The sequence below is a fragment of the Mustela nigripes genome, chromosome 14 (assembly GCF_022355385.1).
Source record: "Mustela nigripes isolate SB6536 chromosome 14, MUSNIG.SB6536, whole genome shotgun sequence".
Taxonomy (NCBI): Eukaryota; Metazoa; Chordata; class Mammalia; order Carnivora; family Mustelidae; genus Mustela; species Mustela nigripes.
The window spans coordinates 35036812-35055061 of NC_081570.1; the positions used below are offsets into that span (position 1 = coordinate 35036812).

General features: G+C 36.7%; 1 protein-coding gene across 1 annotated transcript in view; it reads right to left on the reverse strand.

Moving 5' to 3' along the window:
- ZSWIM5 (zinc finger SWIM-type containing 5) overlaps nt 1-18250 on the reverse strand; it is a 218529-nt gene that overhangs the window by 89137 nt on the left and 111142 nt on the right. The gene's annotated exons all lie outside the window — the stretch shown is intronic.

Here is an 18250-nt window from a genome sequence, read left to right on the forward strand (position 1 = left end):
AAAAAAAAAAAAAAAAAAAAAAAAAAATCTTTAAAAAAATTCTAAAATTTCAGTTTTTATAGCACTAGTAATGGTTTGAACCCTCTTTGTTAATCTGGAATTAGAGACAAATGTTGACGATCAATTTAGATTCCACAATAGGTCAAGCTGAATAACTGAGAAACTTTCTACAAAATATTTTTTTAAAGCTAGTCAAGCATGACTCTCTAGAGGCTTTAGCTAAGACCCATGATGCTCTCGAGAACATGTTTATTTGAACTTGGTAAATCTTTTGTCTCCACTGGCATAGTTCATGCTCCAGACCTAGGCCCATCTGAAAGGCAGAAGTCTGTCCGTGGCTCTCTGGAAGTTTCCTTGCTGTGAGTTCCTTTTTCCTTTCATGTATCTTAGAATGTAAATTGAAAGCCAGTTTCACATGTTTGTTCCTCTTGCCTTATTGTAATATAGTAACATTTTTCAACGTTTAATTACTCCTGAGAATAAAACTATGTAGAATAGGTTCAATATAGTGTTTCTTTCACCTTGCAAACCTAACTGCCATAAACCTGTCCATCAATTTCTTTCACCTTGCAAACCTAACTGCCATAAACATGTCCATTGATTTGTAGACGCCTCAAAATCTCTACTGAATCCAACATGTATTTATGGAATAGCCACTGTATGCTGAGTTTTTACTTTTTAACTCTTTTATTCGGACATTTTCAAACAAATAATTAGACAGAGCTTAGTATAATGAGACCCCATGTTTCCTTCACTCAGCTTCAATAATTTTCAAGAGACATACACTGGTTAATCTTCACCCTTTCCCAACTCCTTCTCTAGCCTCTCCAATAGATTATTTTGAAGTAAATCCCAGAAATAAAATTTCATTGCTGTATATCTCTGTATACCTATCTAAAGATAAGAATTTAAAATTAATAATAATTCCTCAAAATCAAAAATCCAGTGTTCAGATTGCCATTAGTAATATTTTAAAAAGCCCCCAAAACAACAAACAAACAAAAACAGGAGGTTTATTCAAATCAGGATACAAAGTCCAGCCATTACATTTGGTTGATTTGTCTCTTAAGCTCTAAGTTCCTCTCCTGCCTCCACCCCCTATTATTTACTGAAAAATAGTAAGGTAGCTCTAAATGCACTTGACCAGATTCAGGTTTTCTGGTAAAATTACTTCACAGGCTGTATTGCATATTTTCTAATACATCACATCAGGAGATACATAATGCCTGATGGTTTTTCTTTTTGTGCTTTTAGGATTGGTCAGTGTGTTCAAGTGTTGTGAGCCTGATTCGTCCATTTTAATTTTTTTATAAACATATAATGTATTTTTATCCCCAGGGGTACAGGTCTGTGAATCTCCAGGTTTACACACTTCACAGCACTCACAATTGATTCATTCATTTTTAAGTTCCCTATAAACTTTCTACCTAAAATAGTTTTACAGTCATTGATGATCACTGCCTCAATTAATTATTTCATTTAGAATGGCTCTATTTTTTTATTTCAATTTTGACTCTCTTACCTTCTCTGGCTCCTAACACCCTCATTTGTAAAATGAGGAAAGAATCGTGTAAAGTGCCCAATTCAGCATTTAGAACACGGTAGGCTTTTAACAAAAAAAGTGACAGAAATGACAAAAACAAAAACTGCTTAAAATTCATGGGAAAAACAACTACTTTATAGAACATCATCTTTGTGATGATCCATCAATCACATTTTCCTAAAATGCAAAAAGAAAATGCATATATTATGAAACCATCCAGCTTATCAATATTCAAATGTGCAAGAACTACTGGCTTTTAAAAACAGTCTCTTTTGTCAATTATAAGTCTTGAAATGATTAAGATAATGGATGGGCTGGTGGGAAAAGGCATAGGCAGACACACAGGAAAGCAATCAATGTATGTTTGCTTCAATAGTGGCTCCAGCAGGCCATAATGATCCAAGTCCCAGTACTTCCTTCCTTCATACAGCATATCTTTTTGATGCAAAGCCATCAGGGACAGTGGGTATGGTGGAGACCTAGCTTTTTGAAGGAAAGAGGCCCTCAGGCAGGTGTTCCCCTGATGGCCCTATCACTTCATACAGGAGAAACAAAAACAAAAACAAAGAAACCTCAAGTGCTTTAACACAAGCAAGCCCTGAAAATGTACCAAATACTTTTAAGGAGTTCTGTTTCGTTTTGCAAACATTACATCCCCACCTCGACCCATCCCTAAATCATAAAGTGAGCTTTGCCTTGAGAAAAGAGAGACTTCATTTCAACTTTCTGTTCTAGGCCTGAGATAGCCTCCACACATAGTCTTCACATTGTTTAGAAATTTAACAATAAAATTGAATCACAGTCCCTTCTCCATTACATATCACAATGGCTCTGACATCTGTTTCCAGAAAAATCTCTGGCCTTCTATGAACACCTCCTATGAAGTAAGCCCCTACCAGCATGTTATCCTAATAGTATGCCATGTTTTCCTTGCCTCCAACATGCTCCAATTACCACTGAGGAATGGGGCAAGACTCAAACACTGTGCAGAAATGGCCTCATAGGCTCCTAACAACCAAATAATTTGCACGTGGTCCTTGCTAGAGCCTGCCATGCTTAAATGTGCAGCAAGAGCTCTAAGAACCTCATGATTCGCCAGGAATAACCCATGAATGGCTCATGGATTAAGAGTTCTTATTCTCCTGCCTTATAAACTAAATAATGACCCAGAGGAAATGGAAATGTCTGAAATTGTTTACTTAGTAATTTTCTTTGCCCAGAATCAAGGTGGGAGAATTCAGGGCATGGGCTGGACCCCAACTTGGACTAATCAGAAAGTACCAAAGATCAGTTTTGCACTTGTGGGAAATATAAATAAAATTTTCCTTCCCCAAGTAAGAAAATCCTATGTTCTTCATGGCTTAGCTCAAATATCACCTTCATATGAAATTCTACCTGCTGCCCTTATCCTGATTCAGTCATATTAAATGAAGATGCTTTAACATTTATGCTTATGGAGCTTATAATCTTGTTCACAAGAGAGAGATTTTACCCAGAATTAGATAATAAGAGAGACTTATTTCACAGATGAAGAACGGGGCCAGAAAAGTTACACAATTTGACCCTAATTCATTGAGTGATTACAGTCACGAAAACAGAATTTAAAATGACCATAAATTCACATTCTGAAACATCTTGGGCTTTAAAAACTATAAAAAATAAATTGGTAAAAGTCTCCTTTAAGTTAATATACTTCCTAAATACAGCCAAATTGCTTCTTTTATCAAAAAAGAAAATAATTTTAATTATATTTTTTTGGCACTTACCGTATGCTAGACACTAAGACCTCTTGTAAGCACTATTTCATTTAATTCTAACCACAATGTTATGTGTTTAGCACTATTATTACCTCCATTTTTTTTAGGCAAAAAAACTGAGGCTTAGGGTAGTTCATTTGCCTAGGTTTACAGAACCAGTAAGTGGCAGAGTTAAGAACTGAACCTAGGTAGTCTGGCTTCTGAGTCTAAGCTCCTAAGAACTATATTTTACTTATTTTAGAATGTTGCCCAAACATCAACCTTATATTCCTAGTTCAGGAAAATCAGAGTAATGTTTGGTATTGCCTCTTAATTTTTTTTTTTAACTAAGACACTGCAAAATCATCCTAATTCAATTTTCATCTTTTGTTTACATATAGTCAGCTACTATGATAATTATCAAACTGATAGAAAATGGAATTTGAGCAAAGTTTTATAGAATAAATAAGAATTAATTAGATGAAAGAATAGTGGTAAAGAGTACTCCAGATGGCAAAAAAGCATATACACAGAGGTGCTGAGGCAGGAGGAAGAAAAAGGCTATGCTAAGGCTAGTAGTACTAAGGATGAGAGGAAGATGGAATATTAAAAAAACAGAAGAGAAGACTAGCACATTCTCACTTTCTCATCCGTAATTCTCCACTCAAATGATACCTATTTCAGGAAGTCTTTGCTGATCCCTGATCTCTTTGGAGAATTAAGTGTTATTTCATTAGCTCTCATTTTTAAATCAGTGCTATCTCTCTTATAGCCCTTGACATCAGTGTAATTAACAGATTGTATATTTGTCTTTTCTTTTTAGATTGTAAACTCCTTGAAAGCAGGGGTTATGTCTTTTTCATCTTTATATTTTCATCTCAGGCCCACTAAGGGCATACACACGGCATACTACTAAGGCTTAGTAAGTGTTTGTTGATATGTGAATGAATAAATGAACACTAAATTGAATCTTTGATTTACATATCCATATCCATGATTAATAGAGAATTAAGCATGTTTATAAAATTATATTGATAAATTCATAAATTTTATAATTTATTACAATTATAAATTATATATAATTTATTATAAAATTGCATTTATAAATTTATAAATATATATTTATATAAAAACATATAATTTATTATAATTATAATTTATAAAATTATATTTGTAAATTTATAAAATTTATAAAAATCATAAAAAGCATGCTTATAAAATTATAAATTATAAAATGATAAAATTCCTGATTTTATGATTAAAGTGAAATCAGTGAAGAATTAAACAATTTTACTGGGATGCTGAGCATAGTAACAATAATTTTTACATAATGCTAAAAATAGTAAAGCTCCAATATTATTTTCCATAATTCATATTTATAGTCCAAATGGGTAGCTTTTATGCTTCTGCCAATTCTTAACCCAAAATATAAAATATGAGCAGTTTTATTAGCTAACAATTACTGGATACTTACTGTGTATCAGTGTTCTAGTTACTTTCCATGTATTAACTAAATCCTCAAAACAACCCTAAAAGATAGGTTCATTTATTATCCTCTTTGCAGATGAAGAAACTGAGGCTCAGACAAGGAAACTTGTCTAAAATCACACAGCCTCTAAGAGGTAGGGTCGGGATTTGAACACAGGTAGTCTGGCTTTAAAGCTTTTAACTACTATAATACATGTGCTTTTAACTACTACATACATCAATATGACTATGCAGTTTAAATTATATATACAAAACTTTATAAAAGTTATCAGCAAGTACAATTCTACAAAGATACATTGATGATAAGTCAGTAAACTCTGTTTCCCTGTTTCCTGGGCAATTGTTCAAGGCAACTAAAACTGACAAGTGGTCTGCAATGCTTTCACAGTTGGAATGAAGATGGACTCGTGAACTCATCTATACAAGACAATGTTTCTGCACAGTGAGTGAATTATCTGCTGAGAGTTCTAAAGGAAAACACTTCTCAGTACAGCCCTCTGACACCACTCAAAGTCTTTGTGTTTTTGAGTGCAAGAAAGGCTCTAGTAAAGCCTGGGCAATTAAAACCACTTTGCTCATTGCTCTTTTGATTCACAAGATCCGTGAGCAGGTGCTAATGCATGAAAATGAATGTAGTTTCAGCCAATGGCAGAGAAAAGGAGAGCTGTGGTTTATAAAAAGAATAAATTTTCTTATAGTCATTTTGAGTATGTATATATAAACTACGAAGCTCCTTTGAATGACAATACTTTCCTCTTGAATAAATGTGGTTTTGTTGAAACTGTATAGTGTAAATTAGACCTTCTCACTTAATTCCTGTCTCCTGGATGCCCATAACAATGTATCAGCAGCCACTCTTTCTCCTTTCTGTGATCTAACAAAACGGTAGCCACAAGAAGGCTTAAAACAGTGAAAGTGACATCCTCAAAATAACTACTTTCCTTTCCAGAAAGTCTTATTCAAAAGCTGGATAACTACTGCCAAACCAAGAGCACTGGGATGGCTTTGTGGACACATATTAGGATATAAGGAGCTCAGGAATCTGGGTACTTGAGTTCTAATTCCAGTATTCAATTCCTCTGCCTCAGTTTCTTAATGACGCAAATGGACATAGTAATACTTACATGCCTGTCAGACTCATGTGAAAGTAACTTGTAAAGAACACATTTCCCAGAGATATCATTCAATAGCAATCCCAACTGGCCAGGACCAGGGCCTACATAAGTTCACAAGAAGCAGATGGCACCTGCACACTGGGTGAGGGTGCGAGAGACTGCAAAGTGAGGAGCAGTATTGTTATTCAGGAATACAAATGATGACGCCCAGTTACTCTGAGAGCTACTTGGTTTGTTTGTATTAGAGAGGTCAGTCTAAGCTTCTTGGAGCAGCTGAGTAAGCTGGGGGGCCCTTCTTGTGGCCATCTGCTCCCCTCCCAGACTCCTCCCGCAAATCAAGAGGTTTTTCTTATATTAACCTCTGAAGAGCAGCCACAGGCCTTCTCAGCACCAGCTTCAGCAGGCAATGGCCTCTGCTCTCCATCTGTGCCAGCAACCAAAGTTAAAGAACAATGAGGCTTCCCAAACCCAAGTATTCATTCACTTACAGATATAACTCTTCTATTACCTATTTTCCAGTACTCTTTTACTTGGATCTTTATAAGGGGATTTGGTATATAGTTTAGATGACTGAGTTATTTTTCTTCTGTTATTTTAGAAAAAATTTATGTAGAAAAAATAAAATGGCAAGAATCTCTCTGGAAAATTCACTTAAAAATCTAATATGCATAAAATATAATCAATTTAAAAATAGTTATTTCATTTCTCCCTGAACCATTCTCTGGAGTTTAAGACTTAGAGCACAAGTTGTCTTGTACATTGATGGATAACCAATCTATACAGAACTACAGATCTGATGCCTGCTCCTCAGTTCAGAGATCTGAACACAGACTGAGAAAAAAAATACCACACTCCTTAAGCACTAGTCAGCAGAAACAATGTGCATACATACAAGGTACACATGTTGCCAAAATGGATGTTACAGCCTAACAACAGGGGCACCTGGGTGGCTTGTCATTAAGCATCTGCCTTTGGCTCAGGTCAGCATCCCAGGGTCCTGGGATCGAGCCCCACACCAGGCTGCCTGCTCAATGGGGAGTCTGCTTCTCCCTCTCTCACTGCCCCCTGCTTGTGTTCCCTCTCTCACTGTCTCTGTGTCAAATAAATAAATAAAATCTTAAAAAAAAAAAACCACGTAATTGTAAAATGACTTCAGAAAATACCCTATTCCAGTTAGTAGACTACATCAATGGGAGGAAATAAAAACTAAATAATAAACTGTTTTTCAGAGGAAAAGGACACACATAGCTATTTTTGATCAACCATGGTATTGTGTGATCCAATGTTAATTTTTAAGAGTCCTCAAAATAGCATTCATTTTAAAACATTAAAATATTACCCAGATAACCTTTTTCCTAGAAGAAAAAGATTTCCTGGCTACTTCTCCAAGACTGTGTATACTGACTTGAGTCAGCAGACTATTTGAAATTATACTTCAATGAGTTAATATATATATTAGTGTCTGTGTACCATGTTATTAGGATTCTGACTACAACTGTGGCTAGCTCTCTCATTCCAATATCTAAAGAACCCTCATTTAAAGCAAAGTCTAACCTCAAATGGGCTAAAGAAAAATGCTATATTTATGCTTCTGCATAAATATCAAATGAACTGTAATCAAATTCTTATAGCAATCAAAAGACTCATTTTCAGGCAATCTTAATCCTCATCTTTTCTTAACTCCATGACATTTTATTTCCAACATGGCCTTTTTAATATGGAGATAAATGCATATTCCACATAATATTCTTTATTTAAAGGTTTCATACACTAGTAAGAACGCAATTCCTAACATTTACAGCATTTTGGACAAGGCCTCATATTACCCTCTAGCTTTATTCTTTTGTTCTGTCTGGCAACTTGACCTGTGTGGGGCAGCAAGAATGTCAAAACAAATTCAATTAGGACAATGCTTTTCATTTTGTTTAGAAACTGGAGCAAAACCATTTTTCCACATTCTAGAGTAACCTGATTCCATACAAACACCAATCAAATAGAAGACATTCTCATTATATCTTCAGTCAGGGTTCTAAATGTATCCACATCATCCCCTGGATCTGAGTAGTTCTTCAGAGGAAAAATTTCTAGGGTCAGCAACTCTTCTGAATCAAAATTACATTCTTACTGTACCATTCCATTAATTGGCCAGCAACTCCTTGTGCACACTGTTCTTATATGGCTTTTAACTTCTTTGCTCCTCTAACCCCAAAGGCAGGGGATAAATATGCTAAACAGAATATTTCTCACCTTGTATACATCCTGTTTAGAAAGACTCCCTGAAAATCTTTAGATTATCTAAACTGAATTATATATTTATAGGTTCTCATGCTGTGTGATATAATTATTTTTCTCTTCTTTAAATTGACTTAAAATTTGTGTATAAAACAAAAGTCATGGGAAGCTTGGGTGGCTCAGTCGGTTAAGCTGCTGCCTTCAGCTCAGGTCATGATCCCAGGGTCCTGGGATGGAGTCCCCCATCAGGCACTTTGCTCACCAGGGAGCCTGCTTCTTTCTCCACTTCTGCCTGCCACTCTGCCTGCTTGTGTGTGTGTGCATTCTCTCTCTGATAAATAAAGAAAATATTAAAAAAAAATAGTCATCAACTGAACCAAAGCTCAATTTATCCTGGCCTGGTCTCAGAATTACAGCAGACTAGAACTCAGGGGAAAAAAAAAAAAAAATAGATATATATATATATATATATATATATATATATGAAAGACAAGCTTCCTTCTGTCAGTCCTAAAAAGCAAACTTGCTTTTTGAGTAGCCTGTAGGAAAAAACAGCTATGACGCTTTCTCCCATATAATCCAGATCTAGATTGAGGAGTTCTTCTGTGGTCATGTAGGGATTCTCAAGATCAAGAATGCTGGTGAAGAAGGCTGTTTTTATAGGTAAAAAAGTGCAGTGTCCTGAAGGGGGAACAGAAATACTCTTACTGGAGAGGTTGCTTAAAGATAAAAATCTACAAAGTCCATATAGTTGAGAGCCAAAGATGTTGCTTTCTTTGTCTCAAAGATCTAAGACATGGGGCACCTGGGTGGCTCAGTCAGTTAAGCGTCTGCCTTTGGCTCAGGTCATGATCCCGGGGTCCTAGAATCAAACCCTACACCAGGCTGTCGTCTAAGCAGGGAGCCGACTTTTCCCTCTCCCTCTGCCTGCTGCTCCTGTGCTTGTGCTCGCTCTCTCAAATAAATAAATAAAATCTTAAAAAACAAACAAATCTAGGACCACACAGTGGAATCCCAGTCTCTGCACCAAAACATTATGTCAGGTAAAATATTTTTTTTTCTGATGCAAAATTAGAGGGAAAAAGAACAATAATCAGGCTATTATCTAAGGAAATGGTGTTAAAATTTAATGATCAATTGAGAAAATGAACACTGAAATGGATACACCACAGATTATCAGGGTTACCATATTTTTGATAGTGGCCACAGTGAATCCTTTCTCTCATTTTTTGTACTGTGCTGGAGAACAAAAAGTGATTTTCAACTTCAGAATGAATATAATATCCCAACCGCAATTCTAAGTGATAGAATCACTGACTAATTCATTTATCATACATAATTTAAGCCTTTACTGTGTATTAGATACTAAGCTAAATATCAAGGATACTAAATGGAGAAGGAGCAGTGTCTACTGGGAGAGACAGATAAGTAAACACTGATAGTTGAGGAAATAAATGTTATAACAAAGATTAGCAAGTGGTATTATAGGAGGACAGAGCCAAGAACACCTAGTTCAGGCTGAGGGTCTGCAGGTCAGGAAAGACTTCTGGCAAGTAGTGATATTTGAGTTAAATTTTGAAAGGTGAGTAGGAGGTGAACAAAAAATCTACATTATGAGACATGTAATATGAGAGGTGCGATACAGGGAGATGAAAACACAGGTGAAACAACCAATCTAAGCCGAAGAAGGAGCCAGAAGTAGGGAAAGGAGGCAGAATGTCACAAGCAAAAGCAAGGCCTTGCAGCACGTAGTACAATATGACATGCAATAGAGTATAGTGATTGTATTAGTTTCCTATTGCTACTGTAACAAATTACTACAAATTTGGTGGTTTAAAACAACACGAATTTATATGACAGTTCCAAAAGTTGGAAGTCCAAAATGGCTTTGGGCTAAAATCAAAGTGCTGGCAAGTCTGCACTCCTTCAAGAGGTTCTAAGGGACAATCCATTTCCTTGCTTTATTCAGCAGTTATTATATTTTTTCCCAAAGATTTTATTTATTTATTTGAGAGAGAGCGCAAGAGAGAGAGAGAGAGCACAAGCAGCGGGGAGGGGCAAAGGGGGAGAGAGAAGCAGATTCCCCACTGAGCAGGGAGCCGAACAAGGGGCTAGACACGGGGCTCGATCCCAGGACCCTAAGACCATGACCTGAGCCAAAGGCAGACACTTAACGAACAAGGCCACCCAGGCACCCCTATCCAACTTTAAGTGCTCACCTGTATTCCTTGGCTTGTGGCCCTTTCCCATTTAGCACTAATAATGGCTAAATCTCCACTGTATCAATCTGACACTGAAACTCATTTATCTCTCTTTCACTTATAAAGACCCTTGCAGTTGCATTGGGACCATCTGAATAATCCAGGATAATCTTGCTATGTCAAGGTCAGCTGATTAGTAAATTCCCACTGCTACATTAATTCTTCCTTGCCATTGTTTTTTTTTTTTTCCTTTAAAGATGAATTTATTTATTTATTACTTATTTACTTACTTACTTGTGCACACAAGCAGTGGGGGAGCGGCAGGCAGACAGAGAAGAAGGCTCTATGACGAGCTAGGAGACTGGTTGGCACTCAATCCCAGAACCCTGGAATCATGACCTGAGCCGAAGGCAGATGCTTAATTGAATGAGCCACCCAAGCATCCCTCCTCCTTGCCACTGTTAACATAACTTTGTCACAGGTTCCAGGGATCAGTATGTGGACATCTCTGGCTAACATAGTGATTTAGAGTGCACATGCTGGTATCACACTGCTTGGATTCATATTTACCATCTTATTTAATAGTTGTGTGACCCTGAAGAAGTAACATAACTTCTCTGTACCTCAGTTTCCTTATCTGTAAAATGGAATAATAATAACTACCTCATTCTGTTGCAGTGAGGAATAAATAATTTAATATGTGTGTGAGTGGGTAAAGGGTTAACAAAATTCTTTCCCTTTCTTCATGAGACTCTGGCCTTTTGTGGTTTTTTTTGTTTTTGTTTCTTTGACTTTGGCCTTTGATTAAATTTTTATTTTTTTAATTTAATTTTATTTTTTGATTAAATTTTTAACTATGTTTCCCTGAAAACCTGATAAAGGTAAAATGTCAACTATATTCTTTTTTTTTTTTTAAGATTTTATTTATTTATTTGTCAGAGAGAGAGGGAGAGAGAGCAAGCACAGGCAGACAGAATGGCAGGCAGAGACAGAGGGAGAAGCAGGCTCCCTGCCGAGCAAGGAGCCCGATGTGGGACTCGATCCCAGGACGCCGGGATCATGACCCAAACCGAAGGCAGCTGCTTAACCAACTGAGCCACCCAGGCATCCCTGTCAACTATATTCTTAAGCAGTGTTATGTTAAAAATAACACCTGACTGGTAATAATGGGAAGAAGTGTAAATACCAGTTGTAAGCCAAATCTTCAGGCTGCCCTGAGTGTTGATGACTCATGTAACTTGGCACGACCCTTTTGGGGACTCTGGATACTATGCCTATATAATTGCTATAAGAGATATTGACTCCTGTGAGACATAAGCCCATTAAGTCAGGGCAACTCCTACACATGTCCAATGTGGATCTCATTTCTTTATACCTGAGAATCACCTAGGGGAAATGGAGGCAAAGAGTAGTTCCTGAGCAGTTGCACAGATGACTCTATGAACTGCTACAAGCTCTCACTGAAGAAGAATGCCTGATGTCTTGCTAACAATCTTTGGTTCCTGTTCTATTTCCTTTTCTTTTTTTATTGTGTTAAAATACACATAACATAAAATTTACCATCACATTAACTTTTAAAATTAATTTTAAAATTAGCATATAATATATTATTGGCCCCAGAGATACAGGTCTGACCATCACAGTAATTTTTTTTAAAGATTTTATTTATTTATTTGACAGAGAGAGATCACAAGTAGACAGAGAGGCAGACAGAGAGAGAGAGAGGAGGAAGCAGGCTCCCCGCTGAGCAGAGAGCCCAACGCGGGACTCAATCCCAGGATCCCGAGATCACGACCCAAGCCGAAGGCAGTGGCTTAACCCACTGAGCCACCCAGGCGCCCCATCACAGTAATTTTTAAGTGTGCAGTCCGGTGGTATTAAACACATTCATATTGTTGTGCAGCCAACACCACGAGCCATCCCCATAACTCATTTCATCTTGTAAAACTGAAAGTCTATGCATATTAAACAATAACTCCCCATTCTTTCCTCCTCTACTCCCTGGCAACCACATCCTAACTTTCTGTTTCTGTAATTTTAACTACTCTAATTACCTCATATAAGTGGGATCATACAATGTTTGTCTTTTTGTCATTGGCTTACTTCACTTAGTGTAATGTCCTCAAGGTTTATGCATGTTGTAGTTTATTACAGAAATTCTTTCCTTTTAAAGGCTGAATAATATTCTATTATATATACATATCAGATGCTGCTTACCCATTCATTTATCAGTGGACACGTGGGTTACTTCCATGTTTTAGCTTTGTGAATAATGCTGCTATGAACATGGGTACAATTTCTTTGAAGGCTTTTAGTTCTTTAAGGCACATAACCACAAGTGGAATATCTGGGTCATATGGTCATTTTATTTTTAATTTTTTGAGGAAACTCCTCACTGTTTTTCATAGTGACTGTACCATTTTACATTCCTACAAACAGTGCACAGGCTTCCAATTTCTCCACATCCTTCTCAACACTTGTTTTCTGGTTTTTTGATTATAGGCATTCTAATAAATATGAGTTGGTTTCTCATTATCATTTTGACATGCATTTCCTTAGTGATTAGTGAGGTTGAGTATCTTTTATGTACTTATTGGACATTTATTTATCTTTTTGGGAGAAATGTCTATTAAAGTCCTAAGACCATTTTTGAATCAAATTCTTTGGTTTTGTAGTTGACATGCAAGAGTTCTTTACATATTTTGCATATTAATATCTTACTAGATTTATGATTTGCAAATATTTTCAGCCATTCTATGGGTTAACTTCTTACTCTGTAGACAGTATCTTTGATGTACAAAAATTTTTAGTTTTCATGACATCCAATTTCTTTTGTTACCTCTGCCTTTGGCATCATATCTAAGAAATCACTGTCAAATCCAATGTTATAAAGATTCGTCCTGTGCTGTCTTCTAAGAGTTTTATTGTTTTAAGTCTTACATTTAGGTTCTTGATTCTTTTGAGATAATTTTTGCATATGGTGTCAGGTAAGAGTCTAATAACTTCATTTTTTTGCATGGGAATATCCAGTTTTCCCAGAACCACCTGTTAAAAAGACTATCCCTTCCCCATTGTGTGGTCTTGGTACTTTTGTCCAAAATCACTTGGTGGTGGTGGTGGGGGGGATGAATATATATATATATATATATGCATGCAAGGGCCTATTTCAGGGCTTTCTGTTCCACTCCAACTAGTCTATATGTCTGTCTTTATGCTAGTACCACATGGTTTGTTTTTTTTTTTAAAGATTTTATTTATTTATTTGACAGACAGAGATCACAAGTAGGCAGAGAGGCAGGCAGAGAGAGAGAGGAGGAAGCAGGCTCCCCGCTGAGCAGAGAGCCCGATGTGGGGCTCGATCCCAGGACTCTGAGATCATGACCTGAGTTGAAGGCAGAGGCTTTAACCCACTGAGCCACCCAGGCGCCCCCACATGGTTTTGATTACTGTAGTTTTACAGCAGATTTTAAAATGTCCTATTTAATTTTGAGTAGACTACTGTCAAGTGTGGCCTACTACATAGTCTTGTGAGCCTGAATGTTTAATTGAACCTAAGAAGACACCTTTCCCTGCCGGGTGTGGCAAAGTGTTAAGCTCTTAGGAAGGTGCTGTTACACAGTATGTGCTATATTAACTGTTAGCTATTCCTATTACATATAAATTGCATACAAGAAGGGCTGGCACAATCCTAACATTTATTGGAAAAATACTGGTATTAGTATCAGTATCACCACCACCTCCACCTCCACTACCACTATGATGGCGGCCTATAGAGAGCACTGCAAGTAATCCTGTATGGCTGAAAGGTACAGTATAAAGAAGATAATGGTAGATATGTGCCTGAAGATGTAGGAAGGCTTGAGATTATAAGGAAACAGATAAAGAGCTCTAATTCTTTTTTTAAAACAAGAAAAAATCATTAACATTATTTTAAATAAGGTAGTATCATGATTAGATTCTATATCTTAGAAAGATCATTCTGATAGGAATGTGGAGAATGGATTGAATGAGAGAGGCTGGAACAGAAGCACAGAGATTAGCTAGGAGGCTGTTAAAGTTATTCATAGGAGAGAAATGACGGTGACAAGTAGGATAGTTTCAAGTAATTTCAAAGACTACTTTTTGCTGGCAATACACACACACAACACACACACACACACACCTCTAAAAGTCTTCTAGGTTCCAGATCTACATTTCCAACTACATGCTGGACATCTCCTAAGGAAGTCACTTAAACTTAACATGTTCCAAACTGAACTCATCAATCTTCCCCTAAAAATTATGCTCCTCCTGATTTCCCAGACCCTATTAAGGAAAACATCCTGGTCATTCAATGTTGAACCTTCTCTAAAAATGGTTCTATAATCATTTATTCACTCAGCAAAGCAAGCAATCAAATAACATCTTTGAATTAAGTGCTAATATTGAAGATTATTATAAAGACACAGCCCCTGACTATTTTATAATCTGAAGAGAAAGAGAGACATGTAAATAGGTAGTTATGATACGTGATGGGCAAAGAACTTCTGTAATAGAACTGAGTAAAACTTATAGAAAAATATCAGACTTATAGAAAAATAGCAAAAAGCCTGGGTGGCTCAGCTGGTTAAGCATCTGCCTTCAGCTCAGGTCATGATCCCAGAGTCCTGGGTATTGGGCTCCAACCCCCATCAGGCTCCTTGCTCAGCAGGACGCCTGCTTCTCCCTCTCCTTTCTCTCACCCCATCCTGCCCCGGCCCTGGCAGCTCATGCTGTCTCTCTCTTTTAAATAAATAACATCTTTAAAAAATAATAATATAAAAATCAAGTAAAATATTAAAAGAAGAAAAATAACAAAGAGAATGGCAAATACAATTTGCATGCTATGTCCTATTTCATTCTTACCCCTGCTTTTTAGTTCAGGATCTCATTCCTACAATGGTCTATAAGCTAGTCTCTTTTCACCAAACTAACCAACACTCAGGCACAAGTAGAAGTAGCTAGGGTATAATGAAGAATACATTACACTTTAAATAAAAATATATAAATCTGGGTCCTGACACTCATTAGCTGGGTTATCTTAGGCGAGCCCAAATCAGAGAGCTGGTCTTTACATCACATCATCATCCTCTTTAAGGATATTAATCTGTTTACTTGTATTCTATCTTTTGTATCTATTTACTGGATTACAATGAGGCTTAAATAGAGTGAAAGTGTAATATCTTCCTGACCTTTCTGTTGGGGAGAAAACCCAACCAAAGAGGTAAAAGATCTGTACTCTGAAAACTATAAAATGCTTATGAAAGAAATTCAGGAAGACCCAAAGAAATGGGAGAACATTCCATGTTCATGGATTAGAAGAACAAATATTGTCAATACTATAGTACCCAAATACTGTTAATACTATACTACCCAAAGCATTTTACAGATTTAACAGAATCCCTATCAAAGTAACACCAGCATTTTTCACAGAGCTGATACAAACAATTCTAAAATTTGTATGGAACCAGAAAAGACTCCAAATAGCCAAAGTAGTGTTGCAAAAGAAAACTAAAGCTGGAAGCATCACAATTCCAGACTTCTAGCTGTATTATGAAGCTGTAATCATCAAGACAGTATGGTACTGGCATAAGAACAGACATATACATCAATGGAACAGAACAGATAACCCAGAAATGGACCCTCAACCCTGTGGTCAACTAATCTTTGACAAAGCGGAAAGAATATCTAATAGAAAAAAAGACAGTCTCTTTCAACAAATAGTGTCAGGAAAACTGGACAGCAACATGCAGAAGACTGAAGCTGGACCACCTTCTTACTCTATATACAAAAGTAAATTCAAAATGGATGAAAAACCTAAATGTCAGACAGGAAAACATCAAAATCCTAGACTAGAACACAGGCAGCAGCCTCTTTTACCTCAGCCACAGCAACTTTTTACTAGACCTGTCTCCAGAGGCAAGGGAAACAAAAGCAAAAATGAACTATTGGGATAAAAAGCTAGATAAAAAGCTTAATCAAGATAAAAAGCTTCTGCATAGCAAAGTAAGCAATCAACAAAACTAAAATGGGAGACTGACAGAATGGGAGAAGGTATTTGCAAATGACATATCAGATAAAGGGCTAGTATCCAAAATCTATAAAGAACTTATCAAACTCAAGATCCAAAAAATAAATAACCCAGTTAAGAAATTGGCAGAAGACATGAGCAGACATTTCTCCAAAGAAGACATATAAATGGCTAAGAGCCACATGAAAAAATGCTCAACATCACTCATCATCAGGGAAATACAAATCAAAACTACAATGATACCACTTCACACCTGTCAGAATGGCTAAAATTAACAACACAGAATAAATGAATACATAAATAGAATTAACAACACAAAATAACAGATGTTGGTGAGGATGCAGAGAAATGGGGTTGTTGGTGGGAATGCAAGCAGTGTAGCCACTCTGGAAAACAGTATGGAGGTTCTTCAGAATGTTAAAAAGAGACTACCTTATGACCCAGGAAATGGCACAACTAGGTATTTATAGAAAGGATACAAAAATACTGATTCAAATGGGCACATACACCCCTATGTTTATAGCAGCAATGTCCACAATAGTCGACCTATGGAAAGAGCCCAAATATCTATCAACGGATGAATGAATGGGTAAAGAAGATGTGATATCTGTATATCGATATCGATATCTATGATATATATATCTATATATCTATATATATATAGATAGAGATATATATCAATATCAATATATAGATATATATTTATCTGTGTAATGGAATACTATACAGCCATCAAAAGCCCCAAATCTTGCCATTTGCAACTATGTGGATGGAACTGGAGGGTATCAGGCTAAGTGAAGTAAGTCAGAGAAAGAAATACCATATGATTTCACTCTTATGTGGAATTTCAGAAACAAAACTGATGAACATATGGGAAGGGAAGGAAAAATTAATTGGATAAAAACAGAGAAGAAGACAAACCATAAGAGACTCTTAACTATAGACCACAAACTGAGGGCTGCTGGAGGGGAAGTTAGTAGGGGGATGTGGTAATAGAGTGATGGGCAATAAGAAGGGCACTTGATGTAATGAGCATTGGATGTTAAACGCAACTGATGAGGGCACAGAAAACCTGCTTCTCCCTCTCCTATTCCCCCTGCTTGTATTCCCGCTCTTGCTGTCTCTCTGTGTCAAATAAATAAAATCTTAAAAAAAAAAAAAAAAAAGCAACTGATGAAACACTACATTTGACCCCAAAATTAATTGTATGCTATTAATAGTATGCTAACTTGAATTTAAATAAAACTAAAAAAAATTTGGGAACCTGGGTGGCTCAGTCGGTTAAGCATCTGCCAGAGTCCTGGGATCAAGTCCAGTATCAGGCTCCTTGCTCATCAGGGAGCCTGCTTCTCCCTCTGCCTGCTGCTCCCCCTGCTTGTGCTCTGTCTTTCTGTGTCAAATAAATAAATAAAATCTTAAAAAAATTTTTTTTTTAAATAATAAAAAAATTTAAAAACCCACCCAGGCCAATTTTTTAAATGAGGGGGGGGAAAACTGAACATACTTCACAAAGGAAGATATACAAAAAGTGGAGCAACCAGAACTTTCATATACTGCTAGTGAGAATCCCATAAATCAGGTGATGAATTCCAAAATCACACAATCATTTACATATAGGTACACTTTGACACAAAAATGCCATCCCTGGGGCACCTGGGTGGCTCAGTGAGTTAAAGCCTCTGCCTTCGGCTCAGGTCATGATCCCAGGGTCCTAGGATCGAGCCCCCCACATTGGGCTTTCTCAGCAGGGAGCCTGCCTGCCTCCTCCTCTCTCTGCTTGCCTCTCTGCCTACTTGTAATCTCTGTCTGCCAAATAAATAAAAATCTTTAAAAAACTAAAAAATATATTTAAAAAAATGCCACCCCTATGTATTTAGCTGAGAGAA